We start from the raw sequence: 18,201 nt of genomic DNA on the forward strand, positions 1-18,201 counted from the left end.
CTTTTATAAAGTATTGAAGTACACAGCAGTTGTCAAAAAAAATAGCATAAGTAAGGAAAAATTATTTCTTTGGATATTTATTGGCCATTTGAGAGATTTCCAAAACCGTACAGAGATGATTTATTATGGTGTATTCTAATTCTCCACAAATATTGAGTTATTAAAATCTTCATAAGCGCTTTTAATCTCTAAAATACTCTGCAGGCATAAAGAGATTAAGCTCTAACATCCTAATGAAATTATAAAACTTTTTGGAAAGGACTTTAAATGTGACAAAAATCTTTTCCGATTCATTTGTGGACATAAAGATGTACTTAAAGAATTTGTGCTGTTATTGTTATTGCTATTATTAGTATAAAACCCACAGTGCAGAATCTGTGCCTTAAGTTACTTTTTTTTCCAGAGAGGTTCTTTGTCCTTGTTTAGCAGAATCTGAGCTTACTCTGATTTTTTTCCTCTTTCCTTTTTAACGTCTGTCTTCTATATCTCTGTCACAAGTGGAAGGAGTGAGTAGCTTACAGAGCCACCAGGGAAATCCCCTTCTTTTTCTTTTGTGTCCAAGTTAGACTGTGAAGGGAGCATAGGCCTCTCCTTACCAATAAGTAACTATCCCTAACAAAGTCTACAAAAGGCAAGCTCCACACCCTTCATGTGCTTTGAGGCTTGGGAATGGACAGGGTACCTGCACAGCACTGTTCATACATGATGTTCATACTCGCAGATGTTGTGATTTCATGGACCAGTAGCATTTCAAAAGATTGAGCCTTGCCAACTTTTCGTGTTGCCAATCTTTAAACTAATACCACCATCATTTCATCAAAGAAAGGACTTTCAAACTCCAAAGTAAGTAGTACCTACTGTTTTCTCCCTCTCTCTCCCCAAATAAGTGAGTAAATGAAAAACTGAATTTAACTTTATGCAAGGATGAAGTTATTTTGTCTTTCACATTTCTCCACTAACTGGTAGGAACTTGGCATGGATGAAGTTCTCTAGTAGAGTAACTAAGGATGTGGACTTTAGCGATTCACAAGGAGGGCTTTTTTTTTTTTTTTTTTTTTTGATGTTGATGGAACTTTATTTTTTTTCATTTATTTACATGGATGCTGAGAATCAAACCCAGTGCCTCACACATGCTGGGCAAGTGCTCTACTACTGAGCCACAACCCCAGTCTCTCAAGGAGGGCTTTTATGTCAAGAGTTTGGACAAGTCATTTGACCTTTTTCAGATTCTTCATTTTCATAAAAGAGAGATAATGATAATATTTTCCTCATATGGCTGTGACAGGAATCAAATGAGATAAGGCATACAAAGTGCTTAATACAATTCCTGGTGAGAATAAGTACTCAATAAACAATAATGGTTGCTATTGCTATTTTCATATCTCATTAACAGTAACAAATCTTGAATGCTTGTACAAGTGGATAAATTTGAAGTGATATTTGAAAACAGAAACTAGAAAAAATTCTGAAGAAAAGAGATCTCTCAAGAAGATTTGAAGATATTTACTAATCACTTGTTTCAAGGTTGGTGGTATTGGCATTAAACATTATATGGAATAATTTGGTATGTAGAACACAGAAACCCAGATCATGAAAACAGATGATAATTTCTGCCTACAGATGAAAGAAAGAGTCCTTGAAAAACACCTGTCAACCCATCCATTTGGAAAACAGGGATATGGAGGCCCAAGTAAAAAATCTGTCTAATGTTGTTGGGAGGAAGTAGGAGGACCAAGACTTGAGGGTAGGTTTCCTGATGCCCACAACTGATACCACCGCACCTCCACCTTGGACTAGGGGAAGTCCCTGGTCATTAGCAAAAGGAAGAACATCTACTGGGAGGAAATTTGGGAGCCCTGTGTCCTCCTTAGGATCCTCGCTGTTGGACTCTTTCGTGCTGGGCAGTACTGGGTTGTTGTTATCTCCTCTAAGCCCCGTGGAAGAGTTGATGTTCAACTGTACCAGGTTCCCTACTCTTTCTGGACCTGGGCTTTCTCCCAGGAACCCTCAACTTCCCCATGATTCAGCATCCACTGGAGGGAGGTAGTATCACTGCTGGGTGATCTTTGGCATTCTGATTGGCCGGTGGTACCTATGCCACCTTGGCTGTGAAATACTTCTCATATTTCTTGCCTTTTGGCAATCTGTTGAACTGAAACAAGGCATCCACTTCTTAGGGTCTTATAAAGAGTACAACCACCAACAGTTCGTGAGGTAGTAGGAAGTCATCAGATAGCACTGTTTTATTAAGTTGAATTATTTTTAAAAAATCATTCTGTTGGATAGTTCAATATAGGTTCATATTTTTTCTGTTCTCTACTATTTGGGGGGTAAGATCTCTAAGAATAGTATTTTGAAGAATTTTAAGCACACACTAGAGGGCAGTGGTCCCATATGTAGATACCTGACAACTTACCACTTTCTCAGCATCTCTCTGCCTTTACTTTTGTGTAGGCGAGGGGAAGAGGAGTCTCCTCCACACAATGCAAATGCTACTTCTGTCGGAAATGTTTTATAAAAACAGATGAGCTGTCTGAGCACCCTATCATTCCTTGTCCTTTCTTCTCCACCCTCCTTCCAGTGACTTATCTCAATGGGGCTTTAACAGTAGAGTCCTTGTTAACATTTTAATGACACTTTTTTTTTTTAAGAATAGGCAAAAGGGCGATAGGATACATATAGTCCTAATTTAGGGTACTAAGGTTTTCTGTCTTTGTATTTGATAATAGTAGTGGATCAAGAATGAAGGAGAAGGACTGGGGCTGTAGCTCAGTGGCAGAGCACTTTGCCTTGCATGTGTTAGGTACAAGGTTTGATTCTTAGCACTTCATAAAAATAAACAAAATGAAGACATGCTGTACAGCTACAAAAAATAAAAACTAAATACAAAAGAAAGAAAGAAAGAATGAATGAATGAAGGAGAAGAAAGGTGCAGGGGCTTTTCTTTTATTTCCTATGTGCTTGTACCAGTCTGCAGAGCTGCTTCCTTCTTACTAAAGAGAAGTGTTTGAGCTCACTCAGTTTTACTCTCATGCCCTCTTCTAAGTAGGAGAGAGTCCTGGTTGCTGGAAGAGAGATAAGCTGATCTCTTATACCAAAGGAACTGGCTGGGGAAGGGAGTGGAAAGCGAGGGTAAAGTCACTAGGCTATGTGTTTTGCAGAGTGTAGGGTAGAGAAGAGAGAAGTTCCAGTGTGGAAGACTAGCAATGGATTTCAAGAGGAAAGCAAAGGGCCATTGAGAAGAATGTCAGGGGATTATTTGGGAGTCTGCCTTTGATAGAATATGAGGATCCTAAATAAAGGGTCTGATTTATTTTTTAATCACATTTGGTTATTGGATTGTTTCTTTGAAAGGAATAACCCCCTGAAACTGGATGTGTGGGTCCCTGGTTTTATAATAAAAGTTATATAGAGAATGATGTTGAAGGGATTTGCTTTTGAATTTTGAAAATCAAAATTAAAAAATTTGAAATCTACAGCAGGTGTGTGTGTGTGTGTGTGTGTGTGTGTGTGTGAAGGTGTTTGTTTGCTGTGTCACTCTTGGGCTCAGGCAAGGAGATGAGATGCTCTTCTTTGGACTCACCCAACCATAGACCTGGGTGGGAGGAGGGACACCTGGAACCTGTAGCTGCCTGTGTTTTATCACACAGGGGCTGGGGACTCCTATATTTCTCTTGAGATTGCTAATGTGTATTGAGTGCTGTTGTATGCTACATACTGTGTTCATATTGTGGAAGATAAACATAGATGACTGTGCTCAAACTTCACAACAACCTTGTGTTGTACTTATAGTTATGATCCCCACTTACCGATGAGAAAATCAAGGATTAGAGAGGTCCTCTGGGATTAAACAGTGAGGATGTAGTAGATGAGATAAGGTGTAAACCTAGGTTAATCTGACTCCACGGCTTGAGCTTGTAGTCACTCATTTGTTTGCATCCAAGGGAATGGAGGATGCTGCAGGCAGAGCCATGGGAGAAACTGTCCCTTCTTCTAACCCCCCTATAGATGATGCTCTGCTCTCTCCAACAGGCTGAACTCCAACAGGATGTGGGTTCCTGCCTTACTCCGTTATAGGGACAGAAATGATGCCCTGATCTTTCTGTGGACAGCCTGGTGGTATCATATCTCTCTCTCTGACACACACACACACACACACACACACACACATATACACGGTTTTCATTTCTCTGATTGTCAGTAGAGAGTAATTAAAACCCTTCATGGATTTATGTTGGGACTTTCTGACATGGTTGTGTAGTTATTTGTCCTTAGATGACAGGAGGGATTAGCATTAAATGCTGAGATAAATACACCTGTCAATTTACACCTGCTGCCTTGATGCAGTTAGAGGCATCTATCAAAGATCCTTTGGAACCCAGAGATCTCAATCTAATTGCCAGGAATACTGGAGCTTTCTTCAGCTAGACTTAAAAGTGGAGAGGAAAAAGAGCTAGTAACAAGAAAGAACACCACCTCAGGTTCCCAGGAGATTGTCCAGGGACAGAGGAGTAATTCTTCCCCAATCCCGACTCCCTTGTGTCTTTGAAGAAATAGTCTCATGCCATGGATCAGCTGAACCTTTCACCAGAAACAAAAGCAGAAAGGACTTATGTGTCCTACTATTATTCCTGAGAATAACTGGTCACATTCATTGCTTGTTTAGTACATTCAGGTAATTGCCAGAAGGGCCTTGCCGATATCATCTCATTTAATTCTCTGACAGCCAGGCACTCTTCAAGCCTAGTGCTCCATAAGCCACCATTGACCATACCATTCCTTCCTCCCAGGAGAGGGTAAGACCCTGCTTGTTTGTAAGACTGCCATCCAGACAAGCTCAAGAAGTAAACATTGCCAGGTACACAGCAGAAAAGGATCAATAGATTTACGGATTATGGCATCAATTCTTCTTATATTGAGAAGAACAGTCATTTGTTGTTAGGTTTTATTCCATGTTTATAGACGTCAGAATAAATTTCATACCGAGAACTAGTTATGATTGTTATTTTCTTTTTTTTTTTTAAATATTTATTCATTTATTTTTCGGTGGACACAACATCTTTGTTTGTATGTGGTGCTGAGGATCGAACCCGGGCCGCACGCATGCCAGGCGAGCGCGCTACCACTTGAGCCACATCCCCAGCCCCATGATTGTTATTTTCAAATACTTATTTTTTAGTTATAGTTGGACACAATACCTTTATTTATTTATTTTTATGTGGCGCTGAGGATCAAACCCACGTGCTAGGCGAGCACTCTACCACTGATCCACAACCCCAGCCCTAATTATGATTATTTTAATAATCCAAATCCCCTGCCCCTTTGTCCTTCAGATTCAGTTCCTGCCCATTTCATTTGTTTTTTGCCTCATTGCAACACAGATATGAAACTCAGTGAGGAAGATAGAATCACAATAGAATGAGTGAGCAATATGGATTTTATTAAGCAATGAGGATGTGGAGAAGGAGATGGATATCACATGGAAGCCCCCGCCCTTATTTTTAAGCAAGATACCTCATAGTCCCTGTTGGACACTTCTGCCCTCTGGACACCTCTGCCTTTATGCTCTTCTCCCCAGCAGGGCCCTTGCTCACTCACCTTCCCTTTGTCTTCCTTCCCAACAGGGAGCAGGTTCCTTTCCTAATATTATGTGCTTTGATTCAGGAGCCTCCTGTGATTTAGGAACATGGCCTTAGCATCTTACAAAATTCCACGTGGTTAATGGAAGTGTTCCTTTTGAGGAAACAAGACTCTTCTTAAGAGAAAGTCTGTGGGACTAAAATGTTCATTTCCTTAATATGAACAGGCCTTCCTGACAGAATTCTGAAGTGAGGAACCATTTACAGAATCGTTACTCTAAACAGACGGATATAATGCACTCCAATTCAGACATTTTATGTGTACTATAAAATAACTTTTGTTTAACATAATACTTGAAGGGATACATTAACACAGGAAATCATCAAGATAAAAAGAATGTTGAAAATAACTGAGTCTATACACTGTTGTGAGAACTATGGACAATTTATCATAAACTTTATGTAGCACCATATTAAACAATATGGCTTGAATATGCCTGCTCCAAAATTCATGTTGAAATGTATTCTCCTTTGTGGTGGTATTGAGAGATAGGGTTCTAGGGGGAAGTGATTCAGTCTAGAGGGTATTTATAGTAAAAGAGCTGGAGGGAACTAGCTGAGGCCCTTTTGACATTCCATCCCTTCTGCCATGTGAGGACACTGCAGTTGGCATTCTCCAGAGGATACAGCAACAAGGTGCCATCTTGGAAGACCTTAGCACCTTGATCTTGGACTGCCAAGCCTCCAGAACTGTGAGAAATGAATTTCTGTTCTTCTTTAAAATATTTTTTTAGCTGTAGGTGAACACAATACATTTATTTCAGTTTTATGAAAAGCTGAGAATCGAACTCAGTGCCTCACGTGTATGAAGTAAGCACTCTACCACTGAGCCACAACCCCAGCCTCTAAATTTCTGTTCTTTATATTACCTGGTCTTAGATATTTTGTTATAGCAGCACAAATGTACTTATCACCCAAACTATACATAAATAATATATAGTGGTTTCCTATTATGTGTCTTAACTTTCCCTTTACTGTGGAAACAAATCACTTTTAACCAGACAGCACTGGTTCTATTTGGGGTTTTTGGTGTGCCCCGTATTATTCTTATCTTGATTCAGATTTAGATGTGAGAAATTCAAACCATACCACATTCAAATACATTTTTTCCTACTTGCACCTGCTAATGGGTTTAGTCTAGACAAAACATCTAATTTGCAGCCAAAAGTATAAATGAAGCCCTAATTCATGTAGTTGCTCACTCCTCCCCATTCTCTCCCCCACCTCCAGTACATCTCATGTTACCTTTTACTCTGGAGGCTAAATTCCCCACTCAGTTTTCCAGAGTCCAGGTGCATTAAGATCCTGTCTCTGGTAGACCTTGTTGGCTAAAAATGATTTCCATTGAATCCAAAAAGGTAACTTTAGTATCAGAGAGGTAAAATCATATCAGCATTGGCTGTGGATCAAAGGTTTTAAATTCCTTAGAGAGTCAACTGTGGAATGACTCCTTTTATAAGCAAAATAACAGATTTAACTTTCTTGAAAGTCTGCCTTCAAATGAATTGAACCTCAATTGGAATGGCACCATGTTCTGTAATGCTTTCCATTAAGTAAATTAATTTCAGTTGTTCAATAAAATATTCAATATTATCACTGAGATTACTTTCTCTGGGCCCACACTGCTTATGATTCTGGGTGATTGCCTAAGAGCAGCAGAGGATTTAGCAGGGAAGTCTAGAGAGTCACATGAGAAAAGGAACAGCTGATGTCCATGATGTCTTTATTTCATGATCAGTAGAAATATTAAGAAAAACCTAAGATGAAAACACCTAGAATTTAATACACTTTTCCAGATAGGTTTTTTTTGTGTTTAGTTTGTTTTTAATTTAAGCATTCTTCTTCTTTTTTTTTTTTTTTTTTTTGTACCCGGGATTGAACTCACGGGCACCCAGTCACATCTCCAGCTTATTTAGAGAAAGGGTCTCACTGAGTTGCTTAGCACCTCGATGTTGCTGAGGCTGGCTTTGAACTCGCTATCCTCCTGTCTCAACCTTCTGAGCTGCTGGGATTACATGCATGTGCCACTGCACCTAGCTAGTTTGAGCATTCTTTTTTTTTAATTTTTTTTTTTTTAGTTGTAGATGGAAACAATATCTTTATTTATTTCCATGTGGTGCTGAGGATCGAATCCAGTGCCTCACACATGCAAGGCAGGCACTCTACCACTGAGCTACAGCCCTAGCCCCTAGTTTGAGCATTCTTATTGTGTAAATTTCTAAAATTTTCTCTATCTCTTTAAATACTAACCCTCAAATATATTTCAGAGGGCTGTTGTCTATTAGGATTTGTGGTGAGAAGGGAATTTTCTCCCACTATTATCACAACACACCTTTCTTTCCTACCTCCCTAAATTAATTTTCTTGGTATATGAAGTGCCCAGCAGGGTAAGGGTTGATGCTCACTGGTAAAGCACTTGTCTGGCATGCACAAAGCTCCATGTTCCATGTGTAGAGTTCAATGCCCAGCACTGCAAAAATGTAAATTAACTAAAATAAATTAATTAATCAAATTAACAAACCCTCCTCATAGTGAACAACCCTCAAATTTTAAACTTTTATTTTACTTTTCTAAGGAAAAGGATTTTATGCCATTGATACAATTTTTCTTTATATTTTCTATATCTTCAAATTACCTAAAATCAGCATTTATGGGTTTTTAATAGAGGAAGAAAAGAAACCTTCCCCCCCCCCAGTACTAGGGATTGAACCCAGGGGTGCCTTATCACTGAGCTACATCCCCACCACTTTTTATTTTGAAACAGGTTCTCAATAAGTTGCTGAGTGCCTCACTATATTGCAGAGGCTGGCCTCAAACTTGCAATCCTTCTATCTCAGCCTCCTGAGTTGCACCACAGCACCTGGCAAGAAAAACTTTTTTAAAAAATTTGTTTTAACCAGCATATATCACATTTAGGCATAGGAACACTAGAAGGATATTCACCAACATAGAAACAAGTGGGATCGTTTGAATAAGTGGGATCGTTGTTAATTTTTAGTTTCATCTCTTTTGAACATTTATTTTTCTGCAATGCACATTATGTTCATAATAAGTGAGCCGTTTTCCACAATGAACACTAACTGCAAAAAAAAAAAAAAAATGGAAATTTTGTTTTTAAAAAACCACACCTAAACCAAAAGGTAAATATTTGTTCTTGAGTGTGTGCTTGTACCGTATAACATCTTGGGCTTAGCAAGTACATAACTTTTTCTTCTGTGTTTGGAATTAGGTTTAGTGAGGTTCAGAGACTGCCTTGGGAAGGGCTCCACATTTTTACAGAAGCCAGCAGAGATCCCTGTTGCTCTTTTTCTCTCTCTGTGTTTCTTCCCCTATAACAGTGCAGAGGCCATACCAGGCCTGGGTCTAAAATAATAGCAACAGCAATATTAATAGTAATTATGCATTTGTGTAATTCCTAATACTTTCAACTTTCCTGGTCATTCTTCTCTTAGCCTCAGAGTAACTGGAGAGTACACAGCAGCCGGAGCATTGGTGTTCTCCCCAGGCTGCAGCCCAAGAGAGGTTTTATTTATTTTGGGGGGTCCCGGGATTAAACCCAGGAGGTTCAACTTCTGAGCCTTATCTCCAGCCCCCCCCCCCCACACACACACACACTTTTTTTAAAGTTTGAGATAGGATCTCACTGAGTTGCTTAAGGCCACACCTGGTTTCTGATTCTGGCTTTGAACTAGCTATCCTGCTGCCTCAGCCTGTGGAGCCTTGGGATTACAGGCGTGTGCCACTGCACCCGGCCCAAGTGAGGTTTTTAAGCAGCAAGGATCACTTTAGTTTTCTGTTAAAGACTCATCAAAGCATTGCAGTGTGTTAAGAATATCATTTGAAGTCTTTATAAGAGGCCCTACCAGATAAGGCCAAGACCACCTCTGTGATCTCATCTTCCCCACTCCTTTAGCACTGCTCTGGCCACACTGTTACTTGGATCCTTTATTCAGGAATGCAGTTCTGCCACCCAGTTCTGCCACCACCTTATAAACCCCAGAGCTGGCTCCATTTTACCCAGACACACCTTAAATGTCTCCTCAGAGAAGCCTTTCCGACCACACTGGTTAAGTAGATGTGTTCCCACCCTCTCTTCTGTATTAGTTATCTGTTCTCACTCAACAAATTACCCCAAATCTTAGTGGCTTGATGCAACACATTTATTGCCTCATACAGTTTCTGTGGATCAGGAACCCAGGAGTGGTTTGACTGGGTGGTTCTGGCTTTGGGTTTCTCACAGGATTGCTGTCAGCAAGGATGGCATTATCAGAGGGCTGAAGAATCTGCTTCCAGAGTGACTGCTGGTCGAGGGCAGGAAGCCACAGTTCCTTCTCATGTGGATCTCTTCATAGGGCTGCATGATTTTTGTCAAGAACAGAGCAGCTAGATTCCTCCAGGGCAAGGGATCCAACAGAGCCAGCAGACCTACAGAGTCTCTGGTGGCCTAGCTTCAGAAGCCATGCACCATCATTTATGCAATGTTGTTTGCAAGCCAGCACTGTTTAGCTGGAAATGGGCCTATTCAAGGGCATGAACACTAGGACCATTGCAAGAACCATTGTGGGCTGTCTTGGAAGCTGGTCCTGCATCTTCTATCACAAGTAAATAGTAACTGGAAATGTTTACAAAATAATCACCCATTAATTTTTTAAGTGTTTATTGTTTGTGTCCCCCATTCACTTACTCTCTGTCCTCTGGGCTCAGACCAGTGCCTAACATGCAGTTGATGCTCAATAAATATTTATGGAAGAAATAGGAAATCCTTATGTCAACCAATTGCTTAAAACGGGAGGTAGGAATGGATATAAAATGAACATCTCAGGTTAATGTCAACTTCATCCAAGAAATTTTAATTGAATAATTGGATGGGAGGGACTAAGGGTATCCCTTAAATAAATAAAGATTTTCTCTTTATTTACTGAAACATTTTTCACTTTTTTAATCAGGAAATTGTAATGTATGGTTTTTGTTTTCTTATGATTAACTTCCTGACTCTTTTTCTCTCTCCCTTGTTGTTTTAAAGTGAAACTGTCCATAACAGATTTATCTGTTGTATCTTTTTCTGTAATAATTTTATATAATTATTTGTTCCAATATAGTTAATATGTAAGTCATCAAATGAAAATTTATTATAATCATATTAGATAGGAAACATCAGGGATAATTTGAAGTTACACTAGAATGGTTACATGTTTATTTACATGTTTTTACCACTAATGGTAAAGTCTGGGAAGGCACAGTTGTGCACTAAGATTGTCTGCAAATCAGCAGCATCCAAATGATCTGGGAACTTGCTAGAAATACAAATTTTGGCATCACCCTAGTCCTTGTGAATCAAACACTGCATTTAAACAAGCTTTCTGATGACTCACATGCTTGATGAACTTTGAGGAACATTGCTCTTTAGTACTTAACCTGGACTTTGCATTTAGGAAGCCTTTTGAACTTCAGAAGAAAGGGGGACATTTGTTTTTCCAGAGGCAAGTTCAGGAATGAGAGGCAGCATCTTCTTGTAACTGAGGTGTTCTAGCTGAGAAGATGTTTCCTTGTGTTGATCACATGACAGTGCCCTCCTAGGGCGGTTCCTGATGTGGCCTGTGCGCTTTCCTGGTGTAGTTCTTCTCAAATCCAGAAGGTTGGCTCTGAGTTAGGTTTTCATTTACTTCCTGACAGCTCTTTTCCCTCAAATTAGTAAGAGCAGAGAACTAGTTGCTTCAGGTTGTAAAACCCAAGATGAGAAAATAGGGCCCAGGCTTCTTAAAATGATATGACCCAGAGAATAAAGCTTTTCCTGTTTTAAAAATTATTTTCCTATTTTTTTAATTTTACAAAGAAACTTTGGTTATTAAACTTGACTGTAGAAAATATATATTTTAGTTTCATTTCTAAACCTCAAATTAAAAATAGATCTGTGTTTTCAAATTTCAGTTAAAATGGAAATTGCTTAACCTTCTTGGTTCTGTTTTCATTCCTTTACAGTTTTATTGTTGGGAGGTTGTTTCCCTAAAATAGAGCAAAATGATTGTTGAACCATGAGTATATGATGAAATATCATTTCATGCCTAAGCTTTTTCTTTTAATTAAAAATTTAGCTTTAGAAAATTGGAGCAGTTCAATATTCTAAAGCTATTTATATAATGTGTCAACTAAGAAAGTGCAGGACATTATATCTAAAATATTTGAGAAAGTATCATTAGTGTTATATTGACGCTCTGCTATAGAGAGGTGAAATGATTGGCATTCAAGCCAACTCTGTCTTCACATTTCCAAAATCCAGCCAAATTATATTTAAGAGCAAGATGTTGCCTATATACGAATTTACCCACCATTGTTTTCATTCAGTAATGTTTATATGTCAGTCAGTGGGCCAGGCCATGGGATTGCAAAGAAGTGGGTGTATCCAGGCGTGGTGGAACATGCCTGTAATCCCAGCAGTTTGGAGGCTGATACAGGAGGAGCACAAATTCTAGTGAGGCCCTAAACAACTTAGTGAGACCCAGCCTCAAAAATAAAAAGGGCTGGGAATGTGGCTTAGGGGTAAAGTGCCCCAGTGTTAAATCTCCAGTACCAAAAAAAAAAAAAAAGAAGAAGAAGAAGAAGAAGAAGAAGAAGAAGAAGTGCGTGTAGTATATCAGGGTACTGCCTTTCTTGGAAGTGGTAGTTTGGCCAAGGAACTCTGCTAGTAATTAAACCAGGTATTGGCTCCTGAAAATTTAAGATGTAAGCACTTGCTTTCCTACTCCTAAACTAAACATGTATTTCCTCAGAAATATAAATATTTGGAGCAAGTAGAGGGCTTCTAGGTTATCAGGCTGCTTTGTCAGTTAGTACTGTGTCGCTCCTATTTAAGTTTTGAATTTTTTTTTTCACTGACTCTGATGCATTTCTTAAACAGGCTTGTCTTGTGTACAATTTTATCACCATGTTAAAACCTGTTTCCTGACATGACTAAATTCATTTTCAAAATAGATCTCACTTAGTCCATTGCTTTCTCTGCTTCTGAAATTCAGTGTTTTATTTCTTTAAAATAATGTGTGTGTGTGTGTGTGTGTGTGTGTGTGTGTGTGTATGAGAGAGAGAGAGAGAGATGGACTTGGTTTTTCAATTTTTTTGTGGTAAGAATCTTGGTATTCAAATGGTATGCTGTCGTTCTGTACTTTTTATAGAAGGTAAGAAACCCAGGATGGAAATTATGCTCAGAAATATCTTTGGGTGACCACTCTTCAAGTCAGGTTCATTCAGGACTAGGTAAGGCACTAGGAAGTTTCAGCTTGACTTTTCCAAGGCAAAGCTTTGTAAGAGGGAGGGACATGGCAATGCTTGCACAATGATGTTCTTCCCTGGCTAATAATCTTCAGTGGTTCCTAGAGCTGACATGCTTGAAGGCTTTGGGACATTAGAGTCTTGTAAGAATTTAAGTCTGTGCTTAATTTTGAATTTGTTCCCTATTTTGTTCTATAGAATATTTAATTGAGCGATACATGGACGCCTACATCTGGTTTCCTTCCAGTTGAATTTTGATTCGGAAAAAAAATCAGATCCAATCACTTCATTTTTATCTTCCTTTCTTCCAACTAACAGAAAAAAAATAAAGCAAAGCTCAGCCAATGGTGCACACTTTCCCAAAGCATGGCTGGAATGCTACAGGTGGTAGGCACAGTGATTACAGGTGGCACACCCATGTGACATCAAGCAAGACTATCACACTACAGGAATAGAATTCTCTTTTTAGTACTCTTTTAGTCCTTCTGTTCAGATCAGGAAAAAGCTTCACTTGGGTGCAGGGAGTTCTGTAATACCTCCTTAACTTTTGGAACCTTCTTTAAAAAAATTATATATATATTTTAGTTGTAGATGGACATGATACCCATATTTATTTATCTTTACGTGGTGCTGAGGCTTGAACCCAGTGCCTCACATGTGCTAGGCAAGCTCTCTACCACTGAGCCACAACCCCAGCCCTCAGAACCTTCTTTATAAGGAAAAGGTGGGCCCCATGATCAGAGCTTTGCTAGGCAACAGTATTTAGGTAGAATTTAAATCATTTTTATAGTTGCTTTCTGCTTAAGGCCACTGACAATTCTTTTCCATTAATAATAGCGTTATAATATTTTCACTTTAACTATTTTGAAGTATAAATTTATCAGTTTAGAGAAAACTGTTAAGTAGATTATAACACAGATGTTATGTAGTCTGGCAAGTTGTAAAGGCCATACATGAAAGATTTCCTTGATGAATTCTTGTGCAGAGAAAGAATAGGAACTGGGAGCAGTGGCACATACCTATAATCCCAGCTATTGGGAGACTGAGGCAGGAGAATCCCAAGTTCAAAGCCTCAGCAACTTAGTGAGATCCTGTCTCAAATGAAAAATTTTAAAAGAGGCCTCGGGGTTTAGCTCAGTGATAGAGTGCCCTGGGTTCAATCCCTAATAACACAGGGCACAGGGGGTGGGGGGACAGGGAACAGACTCTGGAGTCACTTAGACTTGAAATCTGCATCTCTGATCTGGCACTTACACTTACTAACTTTGTAATGTTGAAAAAATTATTTTCTCTCTCTCAGCTTTAGTTGTTTTCATCTCAAAATGGCACTAACAGTGACACACATGTATGTAAAGTCTGGAGTACAATGTTTTTGAAAAACAGATGTATTCAAATCTTAGCTGATCCCAAGCTAACACTTCAAGATGTAATTATCATTCCTACAGCACAGTGTCAATCATTGGAAATCATCTGGCCTCTACCTCTTTATAATTGATTTATTTCCTTTTTTTTTTGATTCCTGCAGCACATAGGTCTCCCTGTGCACTTTATGATGTGGAAACTATGTGAAGTCTTAGAAGGATGTGACAGTATCTGGATTATATTTTTCTTTTTGATATTCACAAAAGGGCTCTGGACTCTCTGGGCCATCTGGGTGTTGTGAGGTAGCCAACTTAATAGTACACCTTTCCCCATTTGCATCTTCCTCAGCCCACCACATTGGCATTGTTGAAGACATGTGGCTCGCATTTACAATTTACATGGCCATATGCTACAATCCCGTTTTTAAATTCTATTTGTGGAATGAAGGCTTTATGGAAAACATTTTGCTACAGAGTTGTGAATATGCTTCGGAAGATCCAAGTCGTCCATTATGACCACCCTTCTCCTATCAGCCCCACACGTACTGGCTTCCTGGTCTGAGGTACATTCATTAGCATCTGGCCATAAACATCAATTTGGGGGAATTATCATTCATGAGAACAATTGCTGGTACACCTGTATACGTTTGAGTGATGGCACATTTAATTAAATAGACATGCCCACTACAGTGTCATATGCTCATGTAATCTACCAGTGTCCATTTTAATATGGGGTAATAAACTCACATTTTTAGCAAACTCAGAAATTGTAAGCCAAGCCCCATGTGGACCCAAGGGCCTATTTATTCCACAAATGGCCAATTCCCTGAAGGGAGATGTTTGAATGTAGTATTTTTTTTTTTTAGTGCATTAGCTAAGAGAAAATCTAATTCACATGCTAAAGTGTGTCAGGCAGCTGAGTTCCAGCATTCAGTTCATCATTATCTTGAATTGTGGATTTAATCAAGTTCCTTCACTTAATATGAATATTTGTTTCAAAACCTAGCATCCTGCTTTGAGGAAAACCCTCACCTTTTATTTCTTTTGGTCCCCAGTTTTATGAAATCTGATGAAGACAGCCAGTGAAGTGAATCTAATTTGGGTGGTTGAATACTAAGGAGAAATCAGGGAGAACACATAGAATGTTGCTTTCATTAAAATAGCTTTGTCCAAGAAGACATTTTTCACCATGCTTTTGCATCTGTTCCAGTGTTATTTCCATTTTGCCTTGCTTAAATTAAGAAGGAATGTTATTAAAACAAAATAAACATTCGTTTCATATATATATATATATATATATATATATATATATATATATATATCATATATGCATGTATGTGTATATCACACACACACAACACACACACACACACACACACACATCAAGTCATTGGGCTGAATGCTGTGTTATTTGACAGACTTTGCATGACTGCCAGGGGGAGAGCAGTTTGCTTCACCCTCTTGATACAAAGCCAGCACATCTAATACAGTTTATTTGTTCAGAACGGGGCATCAGGTGTAATAGAGTTATGCATTATGTTTATGTGACCCTGGCTTTTATATCCCTGTAGTTGCCCATTCATTCATTTCTCAGATATAAATTAAAAGTGGAGATTGAAGATTAGATGTGCCAGGGCTCATGTGGGCTATGTGAAATGTGGTGTCTTTTGCTCTTAGAACTTATTGGATCATGACAGAAATATAAATAACTTGTAAGAGAATAGTCAACCCTGATGAGAATTCATTTCCATCAAGACATAGGTAGTTGACTTTGCTAGCAGTTGAGGCTTACAAACTTATTTCCTCCTTTTCTTATTTCTTATTAGCATTTAATTCAGCTAGCAGCTCAAAGGGTCTTAAGCAATATTATCAAGTTATGTTTTTGGCCTTCAATTGTGAATGTGACTGATATTAAGTAGATTCTCCTATTTAATACAACAAACATTTCTTGAGGGTCCTCTTTTCTTTCCCCCCATTTCCTATAAAATAGTCTGCTGGGCATAATATGAGAAGAAATGATCCAATCATCCCAGCCTTTTGCTGTCATATTTTTAAAAAAGTGAATGAAAAGCATTTGACCATTCAAGATGCTATTGAGATTACTTCTATAACACGATTCAACTTGCCTTTCTAAATTGGCCGTGTGCAGCAAAACTTCATATTGCTTGACAATTTTAAATTGTCAATATTTTCTATTTTTGTTCTATTAAAAATAGCCTAATGTCCATAATTTGTTGAACACCTACTGGATTTATCATTGTATGTAGTATGTGAAGAATATTCAAGCATTCAAGCTCTAATAATGAAAGAAACAGCATTTTTGGAAACTGCTATTGAAAAAAAACTCACTGGCAATGAATATCATTAGGAATTTGGGGAGTCAGTAGCACAGATGAAAGAAAAATGGGAAATGAGCATTGGATTTCTATTTAATATCTTCTATCTTCTTAAATCTCTAGCTCCACTTTAAAAATACCTCCACCTTAAAAACATAGTAAGGATCATAGACTTTATTTTTACAGACTGTGAATAGGAATAGCATTTATAATGTCTTATATTATAAAACAATTTCTTACCTATTGATGGAGAGCAATTTTGGAGTTTTATGGGGCTTCCATTTCCCTGAATGTCCTGAGTTGTTCAAAATCAGGAATGGGGCAGGTAAGTGCTGAAAGTATCAGCATCTCACCTGACAGAACATTTTGCTTCACTCCACCCAGCATGCAACCAGACATTGGGAGTGTTGCAAGTGCACATGGTAACATGGACCAAGGAAGACCTGCAGTGGGACCCTCTACTCCCCACTGTTGGCCCCACTGCCTCATAATGTTCACTTTGAGAAGTCAGTTCAAGGGTCTGGCAGGACTGCTCTTAGGGCTCTTCTTAGAGTTTTGCTCACTATTCTAGATTTTAACCTTTTATTCTCATATTCTCTTGGTTTATAGAATTAATTTTCTTAGGAGCTTTGCTCTCCATCAATAAACTCTTTGATTTTACTCCATCATTTTCCCTAGAAAATGACAGATTCATATGCAGGCCTTCCTAGGAACTTCAAGAAAATCTGGAATATCTACTTAGAATTAATTATAGGTATCTTTCTGGGTTTGGTGAAAAGAACAAAGAACATTTTTAGAAAATAAAAGTCCAAGTCATTAGGTGAATGTCCATACTGACCTGTGACCTCTGGATTAGGAGATGGATTTCCATACTGGGAAGACACCTGGATCTCTCCTCCTTATTTGCCTCTCATTTCCCCCTCAACCACCAAGTGTCAGATAATACCTGACAGAGAGTCTCAGGCAGAACAGGAGCAGTAATTTGGCCCTCACAGAAGTAGATGCTCCTCTTCACATTTTTTAAAAGTGCATTATTCATATCATTCTGGATTAACAGTGAGACCTCTTTTTTATATCTAAAAAAAGTAGAGGTGAACCCACCTGATCAGACCACGAGCATATCAAAGGCAGGAGCCATGTCTGTTTTCCTCTCCAGTGCCTATTAGGTGACTTGGTACAGGGTCATTCACTTATTTAATCTGAATCATTTACTTACTCCAAATTGGACCATATCAATAAATGTTCATTGAATAAATAAATATCCTTGCTTTAGAGGTTGTGAAATTCATGGACAAATTTCAAGGTGTGTATTTGAGAAATTTCCTACCCACTTCAGAAAAAGGTGAGCATGTGAGAAAAACAACTGTCATTACCATCTTAAAACCATTCCATGAGTCTCATAGTTCCTTGGATAAAGTCTCAAACCTTTCCTATGCTATAAGGCTTTCTCCTTTTTTTTTAGTCACTGTTTATTCTAGCCTTTTAATTATTATTTTTGTTGTTTTGCATTATCCCCTTCATCTCAATACTCCAGCCAGCCACATTGGCCTTATAAGTAACTAAATATCTGTACTCTTTCTCAATAGGGCCTTTGCATATACT

The 18,201-nt window shown here is 38.5% G+C and overlaps 1 protein-coding gene across 3 annotated transcripts in view; it reads left to right on the top strand.

The window, feature by feature from the left end:
- Mcc (MCC regulator of WNT signaling pathway) overlaps nucleotides 1-18,201 on the top strand; it is a 466,079-nt gene that overhangs the window by 157,081 nt on the left and 290,797 nt on the right. The window contains exon 1 of one of the 3 annotated variants that reach the window (XM_058585987.1): nucleotides 1,504-1,524. The exons of the other annotated variants lie outside the window; for them this stretch is intronic. The gene's annotated coding sequence lies outside the window, so the exon portion shown is untranslated. Of the gene's footprint in view, nucleotides 1-1,503; nucleotides 1,525-18,201 lie in introns of those variants that run through there. 3 annotated transcript variants of the gene reach the window in all.

This window comes from Marmota monax, unplaced genomic scaffold, assembly GCF_021218885.2.
Source record: "Marmota monax isolate L192 unplaced genomic scaffold, Marmota_monax_Labrador192_F-V1.1 WCK01_AAM20220418_F8-fsc00097, whole genome shotgun sequence".
NCBI classification, from domain to species: Eukaryota; Metazoa; Chordata; class Mammalia; order Rodentia; family Sciuridae; genus Marmota; species Marmota monax.